This window comes from Saccopteryx leptura, chromosome 4, assembly GCF_036850995.1.
Source record: "Saccopteryx leptura isolate mSacLep1 chromosome 4, mSacLep1_pri_phased_curated, whole genome shotgun sequence".
Lineage (NCBI taxonomy): Eukaryota > Metazoa > Chordata > Mammalia > Chiroptera > Emballonuridae > Saccopteryx > Saccopteryx leptura.
The window spans coordinates 213,776,362-213,790,242 of record NC_089506.1 but is presented as its reverse complement, the minus strand read 5'-3'; positions in this window follow the sequence as shown (position 1 = coordinate 213,790,242).

Below are 13,881 nucleotides of genomic sequence, written 5' to 3'. Positions count from 1 at the left end.
TAAGTCTCAGTGCCTACAGACAGCTTTTACTTGACTCTGATGCCTGTGTGGCTGCTTGGCTATAAACTACAGGCCAGAGCCTGTAGTTCATTATCGTGTCTTCACAAGCTTCAGCCTCCAGGAAAGGACCATAGAGGTTCTTCTAGATTATTGGCATGTCCCAGAATAAACTCTTGAGAACAAGCTTCTGAGCTGAAACCACTCCAACTGCCTTCAGATTATGGTAGTGGTCTGAGTCAGGATTTCCAGAACTCACTTAGTTGAGAAGCAGAAGGCTTCAAGAGACCCTCAGTCCAGGGGAACAAGAATTAATCACACAGGATGAACAGCACTTAGAGGGAAATGTTATTGTAGTTATTTTTTTGGACTATGGTGGATATATTTCTTTTTCTTTTCTTTTTTTTCTTTAAAGACTAAAGACGCATACAGGTCACTGCATTCGCTACGAAGTTGAATAAATCTGGTTATACCTAGATTGACTTCTTTTTTTTTATTTTTTTTTATTTTATTTATTCATTTTAGAAAGGAGAGGGGGGTAGAGAGAGAGAGACAGAGAGAGAGAGAGAGAGAGAGAGAGAGAGAAAGGGGGGAGGAGCAGGAAGCATCAACTCCCACATGTGCCTTGACCAGGCAAGCCCAGGGTTTTGAACCGGCGACCTCAGCATTTCCAGGTCAACACTCTATCCACTGCACCACCACAGGTCAGGCCTATATTTCTAAAGCTCTAGTTTCTGAATACATAAGGAAGCCCTTTTCTTTTTGTAAGGGATCTGGAATCCACAGCAATTTAGTAAAACTGTTTTCATAAGTTGGAATGAAACATTTAAAAATGGTATATGATCTTCACTGATTCCCCAGAATTCAGAAACTCTTATACTTTTTCATGGCAAAATATTTCATGGCATAGATTCAATAAGAATCTGTCTTACTTTCTGCCAGGATATAACTGATACATTAATTGTGTATCCACTGCCATGCTGGAGGCTCACACTGGAGACAGTGTTCACTGAATCTGGTAGGACCAGCCACTTCAAAGACAAAAAGTTGGTTTTACTTATAAATCCACATCCACAAAGCCCTCCCAGGAAAATGGCCCTGGTACCAGGCTGACAGGAGCACTGAAGGGTGCCAGAGAATCTTGGGAAATTTGTGGGACCTACGGAAGAGAAGAAGTCACACAAATTTTCAGAAGCTACAGATGAAAATTGATGGAGAGAGCTTCTTGGGCTTGGTTTTTCACACCTCGGGAAACAGAGGTTCTGAAAATCCAGTTTGAGACTTCTTATGGAGATTTTTCAGGCAAGAAAATTGAAGAAGGTCTATATGGTGAATTAATGCCCTGGCCACTCCTGTACAAATAACCAGACTAAATCCAATGAGACCAATCTAGTTCATGATCAAGACTAGACTTTCTTTGAGACTATTAGGGCCCAAAGGAGAGGGGAAGACTGTGGGTGGAAACTGTGAGAACCTAAAATGCACAAAAGGATTACCGAAAGTCCTGACTGAGGCCTTCCCAGGTTATATCAGCTTTTCTTTATCTTTGAGCTATTTTAAAACCCTGTAAGTTGTGAGAACTGATAGTAAAAAATTAGTGGTAACTGATGGACAATTGGTTATTGCCTAGTAGACAGACACATCTGCATCTATCTGTTTTTGTTTTTTTGTGACAGAGACAGAGAGAGGGACAGACAGACAGGAAGGCAGAGAGATGAGAAGCATCAAATCTTCGTTGCAGCACCTTTGTTGTTCATTGATTGCTTTCTCATATGTGCCTTGACCAGGGAGCTACAGCAGAGCAAGTGGCCCCTTACTCAAGCCAGCAACCTTGGGTTTCAAGCCAATGACCTTTGGGCTCAAGCCAGCGACCTCGGGGTTTCGAACCTGGGTCCTCTGCATCACAGTCTGACACTCTATCCACTGCACCACTGCCTGGTCAAGCTATTTGTAAATGCGTCCCAATGTTTATTTGCCCAGGACTTGGGAGATTTGGGCACTTCTGCTGGGAGTTCCTCCCTTTGTTTAGGAGTCCTGGCGACACAGGCTCTCTTGACTCCCCGGCCCACAGAACTCTCCAAGTTTTCCTGTGTTGTTCAAACACCGAGACCTGTAGAGAAGTGCCTGCCTTGCTTTCCATGCCAAACACAGCCTCGCAGAACTAGGCCCAGAACAATTGTGCTTCACTTTCACTTATCTCACAGAAAACCAGAAATACATTGGCATCATTATGCTACCTCAGAGTTTTATTTTCCACAATGTGTCCTTTTCCATCCCTTAATGAGCATCTAGGTTACAGAGTTGCAGTGAATAAGAATGACAAAAAGCTATCTCTTATTAACTTGAGAAAAGCCAAACAGCTCTTCTAGGACTAATCACCCTGTATCGCAAGAACCCTTTGAACCAGCAGAAGTCCTGAAAGTCTAGCATCCTTGCGTCACCTGACTGGTTCAGAGTGTCAAACTGACAAGGGCAGAGACATCATGGGCACATGCCAGGATGTTTTGTTCATCCTTGCAACCTGCTGACCGACTCGGAAGGTCTTTTCTGTGGCCCAATTACTCCTGGAGAGCCGGGTAGACCTCCAGGACACACAGCAACCCCACCAAGGAATTACAGTACTTGACTTCAGTGTGACAGCTGAAGAGAACCAGCAGTGCCCCACCCCCACCCCGTGCCTGCGCAGGCCTTTTGTCCCACTCTTAGGCACAGAGTCCCAGAAGGCCCCAGGCAGGCCCAATGTCATCACAGGGGACCTTGTAAGTGAAAGAGTTTGGGTCTGAGAAGGAGGCGTGACAATGAAAGCTGCTCCCTCCTCACACGAGCTTGGACTTGGTCTATGAGCTCCAGCCAGCACTGTCTCCTTCCGGGACAGACAGGGCTCAGACACTGTGTCTAGACTGGCTTGGAGCCCATCTGGCCACCTGTCTCCCCTTTACCCAACTTGTTTAGATGGGTCACAAAGCTCACTCCTCTTTGGGTTCTGCCAGCCCCTAAGAGCAGGGGGCACAGCTGCTCCCTACCCCCACCCCAGCAATGACAACTAAGTCAAAACACATTCTGGCCCCTCACCTGGAAACCCTCTAGAAGAGGGTTTGCAATTTGCTCTAATGACATGCAAGTGTTCTCATCCCTAAAATAACTGTAAGGCTCTCCTTTGATGTTTGCAAGGGAGACCCATCCTGCTACCTATACCTTCCCTCCTTTGGGCCGCCCCGACCCTGACATAGGACACACCACCCTCCCTCTTGTTCCCTCCCTGAGCCAGTGCTGAACCAAAAGGCTAACTGACGCAGAACACTAGTAAGCAATGCTGAGCCCACACACACAGCATCAGATAATGAGCACAGGCGATATTCTGTTGGAGAACATTCTGAAGGTTCCAGACGTCTGCATGATTTCAGGGTTTGAGCCTGTTTCTTTGCCAAAAGCTCTCCCCACTCCTATGACTGAACTCCACAAGGCTTCACCGAGCACAGACAGGGGCAGGCCCTACGTTGGGCTCTGGGGATGAAAGACAGGCGCACGATGCTGCCCTCAAGTCACTGCGGTGGAGACTTGTTCTCTGACAACTTGAGGAGATGGAACCCAGGCGGCTGGGGAGGAGGAACTTCAGGAATTGGGCTCTCAGTCTAGCAGTGTAATGGGCCACCTTAGAAAGCTCTGGAGTGAGGGTCCCATTCCTGGAGGTATGCTGGCAGCCAGCAGGCCTCTGCCCACCCGGCCATGGGGGCAGCAAACACATTCCCACCAGAGGACCAGCAGCTGAGACAGTGGGAGCTATTCTCCTGTGGGTGCAAACCAGCCTCCCAACCCACGATTCCATCACCTCAGCCCCATGAAGCACAGGCGATCGATGAATGCCATCACTCACTCTCCTGGTTCTGCCTTTTGGGTTTTATTTCTTTATACACTTTTCCTCTAAGCTTTATATTATGTAAGAGAAGAGTCAGAACAAAGCAGATATTAGAAGCAAATAATACCTCATAGTTCTCTGCTTACATACCCCAGGTATATCACAAAGCAGACACCAAAGAGTGCGCTCAGAAAGGCCCGAAAACTGACACTTTACAATGGTCCCTGAAGGTGTGAAAAACAGGGGCTGAGGGCCTTGAGTGCCAAAGATGATTGGCGTCAGTCGATAGGAAGCTGTGTTTGTGCCACGCTCTTGATACCTGATGTGTTTGTTATAATTGGTTTCCTAGCCAGCCCTGGCGCCTTTGTTAATTGCACACATTCATCTTGACAAAAGTGACACACTGGTGGCAACGATGGGGGTTTGATCTAATCCTAAAGTCACATTCATGACCCAAACCTAAGACAGGGCAGAACCCACAGGTCATTTCTCTCACAGGACTATGGACAGAGTGTCTTGCAAGAACCACTCGTAACTGTGTCACCTTGATGTGCTCAGCTAGTGACAGTTTTTCTGGGGCCGCTAAGTCATGCTGTTCTTTAGAAAGACTTGGTCTGAAGATCTTCAGCTTCTTAAACTGATTGTGCAGACCAGAAAAAAAGCTGCTCAGGGAACTTCCAGAATCCAAACGAAATGCTTGTTGCACCAATGAATGCTAAAATTAGTGGACGAAAATTTAAGGGGAAAAAGAAAATGTGAATAATATCAAAGTATCTCCCTCCAAATATTTATTGATTATAAATGGAAAATTAAACCGTAGACACTCTGGGTTGCAGAGGTCAGGCCACAAGGGAGTCAGCATGCCACCATCAACTCTCCCAGGCATAGACTTCAAACTCGAGCAGCCTAAAGGATGAACTCTTCAGAAAAAAACACACATCCTGAAGTAAATATCCCCAGACCCTTTTACTACATGAATGTCTCGGCCCAACAGCCTTACCCAGGTTTCTGACACCAGAACCCTCTGTTGCTGGGGCAGGATTCGGAAATGGAGATCTGGGCCTGACCAGCGGCAGTGCAGTGAATAGAGCACTGACCCAAAAGGCTGAAGTCACCAGCTAGAGAGTGGGATTGTCAACACAATCCCGAGGTCACTGGCTTGAGCCCAAAGGTTGCCAGCTTGAGCAAGGGGTTGCTGGCTTGGCTTGAGCCCGAGGTCCAATCCTCAGTCAAGGTTTATGCGAGAAGCAATCAATTCACAAATAAAGTGAAGCAACTATGAGTTGGTACTTCTTACTCTCTCTCCCTTCCTGTCTCTCTCTCTCTTTTTCTTTTTTAAGATTTTGCTTATAGATTTTTAGAGAGAGGGGAGAGAGATAAAGAGAGAGAGGGGTGAGGAGAAACAGGAAGCATCAACTCATAGCAGCTGCTTCCCACATGTGCCTCGAACCAGTGACCTCAGCATTCCAGGTTGAATACTTTACCCACTGTGCCACCACAGGTCAGGCTCTCTCTCTCTCTTAAAACATAATCTGTATTTTCCACGTTCAGTGGTACCCAGTGAGAATCTGGGCTTCCTCGTACCCCAACCCCCCTTGCCCACTACACCTAACAGAAGACGCAAATTCCCTGTATGTCATAACCCAGCGCAATTCCAGCACTACAGTGGCTGTGGGAAAAAAATGAAAACAAAAGGGACTCAAACTAAACTTCAGCAGATGCAGCACAATGGGATTTCAGAGTTCTGTGAAAGTAGGAGTGTGCTCGATAACCCTCCTGAGAGTGAAGACCCCTCCCTGGATAAAATGTATGAAGAAGAAGGGGGAGACAGGGACATTTACCCTCCCTCGGGGGCCCATTCCCTCTGCTGCCTGGATGGCCCAGTTTAATAAAGTCGATGAAGCCATTCAGTGTGATATGAGTTGGTTGGAGGATGCAAAGCTGGAGAGACCCCTGAGCAAATGCCCTTAATAAATTAAGAGTCATCACCAGCCTGACCAGGTGGTGGTGCAGTGGATACAGCGGCAGACTGGGACTCAGAGGACCCAGGTGTGAAACCCCAAGGTCACTGGCTTCAGCACGGGCTCGTCCAGTTTGAGCACGGGATCACCAGCTTAAGTGCTGGGTCGCTGGCTTGAGCATAGGATCATAGACATGAACCCAAAGGTCACTGGCTTGAGCAAGGGGTCACTCATTCTGCTGTAGCCCCTTGGTCAAGGCACATATGAGAAAGCACTCAATGAACAACTAAGGAAGCTAAGGAGCCACAACGAAGAATTGATGCTTCTCATCTCTCTCCCTTCCTATATGTCTGTCCCTTTCTGTCCCTCTCTCTGACTCTGTTTCTGAAAAAAAAAAAAAAATACAGCTTTTCCCAATTCATTCTGTAAAGCCAATGATACCAAAACCAGACAAAGACATCACAAGAAAACTACAATTCAGTATTTCTTATACAACATGATCAAATGAAACTTATCCCAGGAATGCAAGGCTCATTTAACATTTAAAAATCAATTCATGCCTGACCAGGTGGTGGCACAGTGGATAGAGTGTCAGACTGGGATGCAGAGAACCCGGGTTTGAGACCCCGAGGTCGCCAGCTGGAGCATGGGCTCATCTGGTTTGAGCAAAAGCTCACCAGCTTGAACCAAGGTCGCTGACTCGAGCAAGAGGTTACTCGGTCTACTGAAGGCCCGTGGTCAAGGCACATATGAGAAACCAATCAATGAACAACTAAGGTGTTGCAACGTGCAACAAAAAACTAATGATTGATGCTTCTAATCTCTTCGTTACTGTCTGTCTATCCCTCTCTCTGACTCTCTCTCTGTCTCTGTAAAAAAAAAATTTTTTTAAAAGTCAGTTCATGAATATATCATATCAATACAAGACTGACAAAAAAATACATTATTATCTCAATAGACACCATAAAAGCATTTGATAAAATTCAACAACCCTATTGATAAAACACTTGCAAACAATAATATAAACAGAGCCACTGCCTGGCCTGTGGTGGCGCAGTGGATAAAGTGTCGACCTGGAATGCTGAGGTTATTCATTCGAAACCCCAGGCTTGCCCAGTCAAGGCACATATGAGAAGCAACTACTACCACTGTACGCTTCCTGCTCTTCCCCCCACTTCTCATTCTCTTCTCTCTAAAAATCAGTAAAAATTAAGCCCTTTCTGTATAGCTTGGTTTGGAGCATCATTCTAGAGCACAAAGGTTACCCGTTCGATTCCCTAATCAGGACACATACAGGAGCAGCTCGAAGTTTCTGTCTCTCTCTCTCCCTGCCTCTCTCTTGAAAAGAAAAAGAATGGATATCCATACAAATGGACAACAGATATATGAAAAGATGCTCATCTTCACTAGCTATTAGAGAAATGCAAATCAAAACTACAATGAGGTACCACCTGACACCTGTCAGATTAACTGTTATCAATGAGACAGGCAATAATAAGTGTTGGAGAGGCTGTGGAGAAAAAGGAACCCTCATTCACTGCTGATGGGAATGTAAACTGGTACAGCCATTATGAAAGACAGTACGGCGGTTCCTCAAAAACTTAACGATAGAAGTACTGTATGACCCAGCAGTCCCTTTACTGGGTATCTACCCAAAATACTCAAAAACATTGGTATGTAAAGACACATGCACTCCCATGTTTGTCGCGGCATTATTCACAGTAGCCAAGACATGGAAACAACCAAAGTGTCCCTCTATAGAGGATTGGATGAAGAAGATGTGGTGCATATATACAATGGAATACTACTCAGCCATAAGAAATGATGACCTGGCCCTGGCCGGTTGGCTCAGCGGTAGAGCATCGGCCTGGCGTGCGGGGGACCCGGGTTCGATTCCCAGCCAGGGCACATAGGAGAAGCGTCCATTTGCTTCTCCACGTCCCCCTCCTTCCTCTCTCTCTCTTCCCCTCCCGCAGCCAAGGCTCCATTGGAGCAGAGATGGCCCGGGTGCTGGGGATGGCTCCTTGGCCTCTGCCCCAGGCGCTAGAGTGGCTCTGGTCGCGGCAGAGCGACGCCCCGGAGGGGCAGAGCATCGCCCCCTGGTGGGCAGAGCGTCGCCCCCTGGTGGGCATGCCGGGTGGATCCCGGTCGGGCGCAAGCGGGAGTCTGTCTGACTGTCTCTCCCCGTTTCCAGCTTCAGAAAAATAAAAAAATAAAAAAATAAAAAAGAAATGATGACCTATTGCCATTTCTGACAACATGGATGGACCTTGAGAACGTTATACTGAGTGAAATAAGTAAATCAGAAAAAGCTAAGAACTATATGATTTCACACATAGGTGGGATATAAAACTGAGACTCACAGACATAAATAAAAGTGAAATGGTTACCTGGGGGAAGCAGGGAGGGGAGAAAAGGGGGACAAATATACAGTGATGGAAAATTATTTGACTTTGCGTGATGGACACACAAAGCAATCATCAGTTTGAATGCTATGGAGATGTTCACCGGAACATATGCACTCCTATTGATCAGTGTCATCTCATTAAATTTAACTTCAAAATAAAAATTTTTTAATCAAGAGAGAAAGAGAGACACAGAGAGAGCGAGACAGGGGGATATTGTGGGAGAAAGGGGAAAACTTTCTATTTCAGTAACTTTACCAGCACTTTTTTCCTACTTTTTGAAGAGATCCTGAATTTTTGTTTAGCACTGGGCCCTGCAAATTATGTAGCTGGCCCTGGATTTAGTCCACATGAACAAAAACTCTTTGAGGCCTTCAAGAATTCTTAAGAGTGTATAAGGGCTCCTGAGGCCAAAAATTTTGAGAACTGCAGTTCTAAGAGCCTCAGAGCTGCTTAGCTCAGGACCTTTGCACATGCTATTCTTTCTGCTAGAAAAACACTCTGTCTGCTTTCTTTAGGGGCCCACATTCCTTGGCTCATGGCCCTTACTTTTCATCACTCAGATCATTGCTTCCATCCTCACTGTTCCTCTCTGACCCTGGCTCTACTGTCTTTCTCTTATAAGGACCCTTGTGATTACATTGGGATAATCCAGAATAATCTCTTCCTCTTCAGATCTCAATCTCCCCATCTTCCTCACTGAATCCCACCTGCAAAGCCCCTTTTACTCTGTAAAGTACATATTCACAAGTTCTGGGGATTAGCACATGGACCTCTTTGGCGGTCATTATTTAGTTTATCACGTCCTCCATCTGAAATCCTCTCACTTCCTGGCACTTATCAGACTGTATGTGCGTGGGGTGAATATTTTTTTATTGTCTGTCTCCCTTCTGGACAGACACAAAGCTCTGCCAGGCAGGGACCACTTCTGCTCCGTTCACAAGGCATCTCCAAAACCTAGCAGTGCTGGGTATGTGGTGCATGCTTGGAGCATACTTGTGGAATGATTGAGATAAAAAAAACTACGAGTGAAAACAGTCATCAAGCCCCCCTCAGTCCAAGTGACAGATGAAGAAGTTTGGGGGGCTGGGGTCCAGAGTCCCTTGTCCTGTCCGATGGGCCAGTGCACCTATCAGGACAAGCCCCTTCCCTTAGCTTCCCAGGGCCAAAACTCCCAGTCCCTGACCTTTCTTTTCCTACAGACCAGGTGGAAAAAGGAAGCAATGTTGGTTTTGCAGGAACCAAAGCCCAACCCATTTGGGAAACAACTGAAAGCCACTCTCTGCACAGAGCTGCAGAAATGCAGAGGGTCCTTGCTCGGTACCAGGGGGAGGGCCAGCCTTGCACCTGGTCTATCAGTTGGCTTTCTCCAAGAGCCCCCTCACCTGGCAGGGTTGGAACAGAAGTCCTGCCTCTAAGGAGAAGCCACATCCAGAGGCCTTGAGAGTAAAACCGCACCAGAAAGGAGGCCTCAGCGGTACGTGAGGCAGGCACAACATCTTGGCACAGTTTGTGCACATTGGGAAAGATAGGCACGCCATCTTCCTGCCACCGTTAGCACCCTTGACAGATAGAAAATGTGGTCTACCCGTGTGCTTCGCACTCCCTCCAGAAGAAGGAGGTGCACTGGAGAGAGAACGGGAGGAAATGGAGCTGACGCAGAGGGGCTCCGGGTTGCGTTTTAAAGGCCCACAGCTGGCCCTGGCAAGACCTGCTGCGATTTATGAAGTGACTTCTCCTCTCATTCTCGCAGAAGTAAGATGTGGCTTTGATTTTTTTTTTTTTTTTTATCTGGTATGGGAGGAGTGCTGGAGCCACCTGCATTGTCCTGGTATCCCTTAGCTGTGGAAGGGGACAGACACAAATCATCCTAAGATATGAATGTAGGAGGGGACACAGGTGAATTTTGACTAAGGACCAGTCAGCCATGCCCGGAGCCAGCACTACCCCACCCCATACCGGCTGTCTTCCCAGCACCAAAGGAGACCTGGCCGCTCTGGAGACCAGGCACCACCCCGTCTTACTTCCGGGAAGCCTAGCTTCCACCTCCTCCTGGAAGGCTTTGTCATCATGACCCCCTGCCTCCCTGATCTCACAGCACCCGCTGGACCGCAGGTACCCCATTCGCATTCTGACAGGGTGTGAGTTAGGGTTCTGGGGCAGGCAGATCGGGGCTGAAGTTGTGGCGGGGGCTTTTCTCAGCGACATGACCTTCATTGAGTCACTTGGCCCTTCAGAGCCTCATTTCCTCATCTGTGCAATGGAATATGGCTACACCCTCCTCATGAAGTCGTTTAAGGCTGCAGAGACAAGAGACAATCCATGCATCCTGCGGGAGGGATAGCAAACGTGTGGTGAGCGTTCAGTAAACTAACAGCTAGGATCACACTGTCACTGTCAGTACCGTGGTGACCCGGACACCCTTCTCCCCTGAGTTCAGAATGGATGAAGTAAACCAGCCTGGTCCTGGGGGCTGGAGTCTGGCTTTCCCTGGAGGAGACGGTTAGAAGAACAAGCTTGGGGAAGAAGCAGGCGGTACAAGGCCAGCTACACCAAAACAGAGTGAAACTCCCAATAGCCCTGTGTGGGCCTCAATTTTTTGAGGGATCACACAGATCAGCAGCACTCAGGAGGAAGTCCAGCCCAGGGGAGCTGCTTTGAGGGCCTCAATCTATTGGGCAAGAGAGAGGGGGCTTCTTATAGTGACTGCATGGCCAACCTACCGCCATCCAAGATCCGTGGGGTCTTATTCTCCAAGGCTCTCTACTCATAAGCCTTTTCTTCCCTCTTTGCAGGACAGAAATGCAGTCCAGGGGTTCACTGGGTATCTACTGTGCCAGCGTCTATGGAGCCATGTCCAGGGGCCTAGCCCACGTGGGGACAGAATAAGATGCTGCATCTCCCACAGGCCTCACCTTCCAACTTCGAGAACAGGACACACACACCACAGGAGCTGCACGTAAGGGGCTGTGACTGAGAAGCCTGACTTAGCAGTAAGGAGAAAGCCAAGTTCAATTCTCTGCACCAGCCAAGGGCACAAGAGTGGGCAAGGTAGTGGTGGCCAGCCAAGCATCAGAACCACCTGATAGCCTGTTAGACAGAAACCTCTGGTCCCGTGGACATGCTGAATCTCAGTGCCTGGAGGGGGCCTGAGATTCCCAAGAGTGTGTGATGTGGCCAGTCTTGGAAACCCTGGGACACCTTACCTGACAGGAGCAGGTGACCAGCCCTCAAGTGGAAAAAGCCAGTAGGTGGAGACAGGGCCAGCCAAGGGTTGTGAGGCACTACTCCCCCAGACGCTGGCCTGTGACTCAGAGCCCTCAAGCAAAGACAAGTCCTGAGTCATTGCTGTAATTGGCAAAATTATGCCCCCCTCCAAGGTGTCCACATCTTGATTCCCAGAACCTGTAAATATGTACCTTAGATGGTAAAAAAGGCTCTGCAGCCTGACCAGGCAGTGGCGCAGTGATTAGAGCATCGGACTGGGATGCTGAGGACCCAGGTTCGAGACCCCGAGGTTGCCAGCTTGAGCGCGGGCTCATCTGGTTTGAACAAGAGCCCACCAGCTTGAACCCAAGGTCACTGGCTCCAGCAAGGGGTTGCTCGGTCTGCTGGAGGCCCACGGTCAAGGCACATATGAGAAAGCAATCAATGAACAACTAAGGTGTTGCAATGCGCAATGAAAAACCAATGATTGATGCTTCTCATCTCTCTTTGTTCCTGTCTGTCTGTGCCTGTCTATCCCTCTCTCTGACTCACTCTCTGTCTCTGTAAAAAATAAATAAATAAATAAAATTTAAAAAAAAAAAAAAGGCTCTGCTGATGGGGTTAAGGATTTTGAAATGGGAGATTATCCAGGATTATCCAGGTGAACCCAATGTCATCACAAGAGTCCTTACAAGTGAGGACCTTTTTCAAGCTGCAGTAAGAAAGAGATATGACAATATAAGAAAAGTCAGTGAGATCTGAAGCATAAAATGGACTCTACCCATTGTCTCTGGCTTTAAAGATAGAGGAAGGGGCCAGGAGCCCAGGAATGCAGGCTGTCCCCAGAAGGAATGACTCTTAGCCAACAACCATTAGGGGACCTTGGTCCTACAACCTCAAGGAACTGAATTCTGCCAACAGTCTGAGCAGGAAACGCATTCTCCCCTGGATCCTCCAGAAGGGATGCTGCCCTGCTAGCACCTTGATTTTATCCTGGTGAGACCCATGCTGGCCTTCTGGCCTTCAGAACTATAAGGTAACACATCTGTGTTGCTTTAAGACCCTAAGTTTGTGGTGACTTGTAAAGGCGGCAACAGAAAAGGAAGACAAAGCTCCTTCTTGCCATGCCAACAAGCTGCTTCAGGTAGTCAGCTGCCCTCAGGTGGAGCCTCATGCCTCTCTCCCACATTCAGGACACTCGTGGTCACTGAGGCCCTGCCATGTCCCCCCGACACACAGGCAGCTCCCACCTAGTGCTGACCTGCTTCCAGGAGCCACACGGAGGAGGACAAACGTCAGTTCCTTTTCTCTGGCCCAGTGTTAGTTTCTTGGAGCTGCTATAACAAAGAACCACAAAGTGAGTGTCTTAAAAATATAAGAATAAACAGTTTATTCTCTCACAGTTCTGGAGGCCAGAAGCATGAAATCAAGGTGTCCTGGACTGGGCTCCCTCTGAAACTTACAGGGTTTCATCCGTAGAGTTTGTTGGCATCGCTCCCATTTCTGTCTCCATCATCACATGACCTCTTCTTTGTGCGTCTGCACTGCATCCTCACTGCTTCTTAGAAGGACACGGTCACTGGATTTAGGACCCACCCTGATCCAAGATGCTCTCATCTCAAAATCCTCAACTAAATGTATCCGCAAAGACCGTATTTCCAAACAAGGTCAGTCACAGGTTCTGGGTGGACATAAATTTGGGGGGGACACTATTCAACCCACCATGGACTCCTCCCCTTGGGAGGTAAGCTGCTGTGGCCTGGCTTCCTGTCGGCTGGGAAGGTCCTGTCCTGTGAAAGGTCCAAGTTTCAGCCTGGGTTTCCATCTCTGCTCACAGACAGGGCTGGGAGGGGGTCGCTCACAGAGGGAGGGAGCTCAGTGAGTTCTGCCTGAAGTACACCAAGCGTGTCACAGAACTAAAAAAAAGTCCCCAGAAAAGTTCCTGGTGACAGCACGTACCCTTATGCAAGCCCTCCTAATTGATGCCTGGACGAGGACACAGACCCTTCTCACCATGGTTTGCCAGCTCTGACTTGATGTTACCGCAGCAAGGAGCTGAGGCCACTGTCATCAGATCTGGCATTCCTCCCGTCCCAACCGGTCCTGCCCACCAAAGGCGCTACCACGTGGACAGAGGCCTTCTGAATGGCACATCGTCCTCGTGGTTTCAGGACCTGTGTCTTAAAGCATTTGTGTTTGCAACAGGTCAGGGACTAAACATTTGTTTCTAGCGAGAATTTATTCTGAGCTTATGATACTTAATGAAAACCAGACTGCACCCACAGGGTCTCGTCCCGAGTGGCGCCAGCCTTCCCGATACTTCTGAAGAGGAGTGGTGGGGTAGGTGGCATAAAAACGCTGCCCACCCGCATGGGCCCGTGGGTGGAAACTACTGGTATAAACCAAATCGTCACCTTGTAGCTTCTGGATTCTTCTTCACATTTCCCTGTCTAGA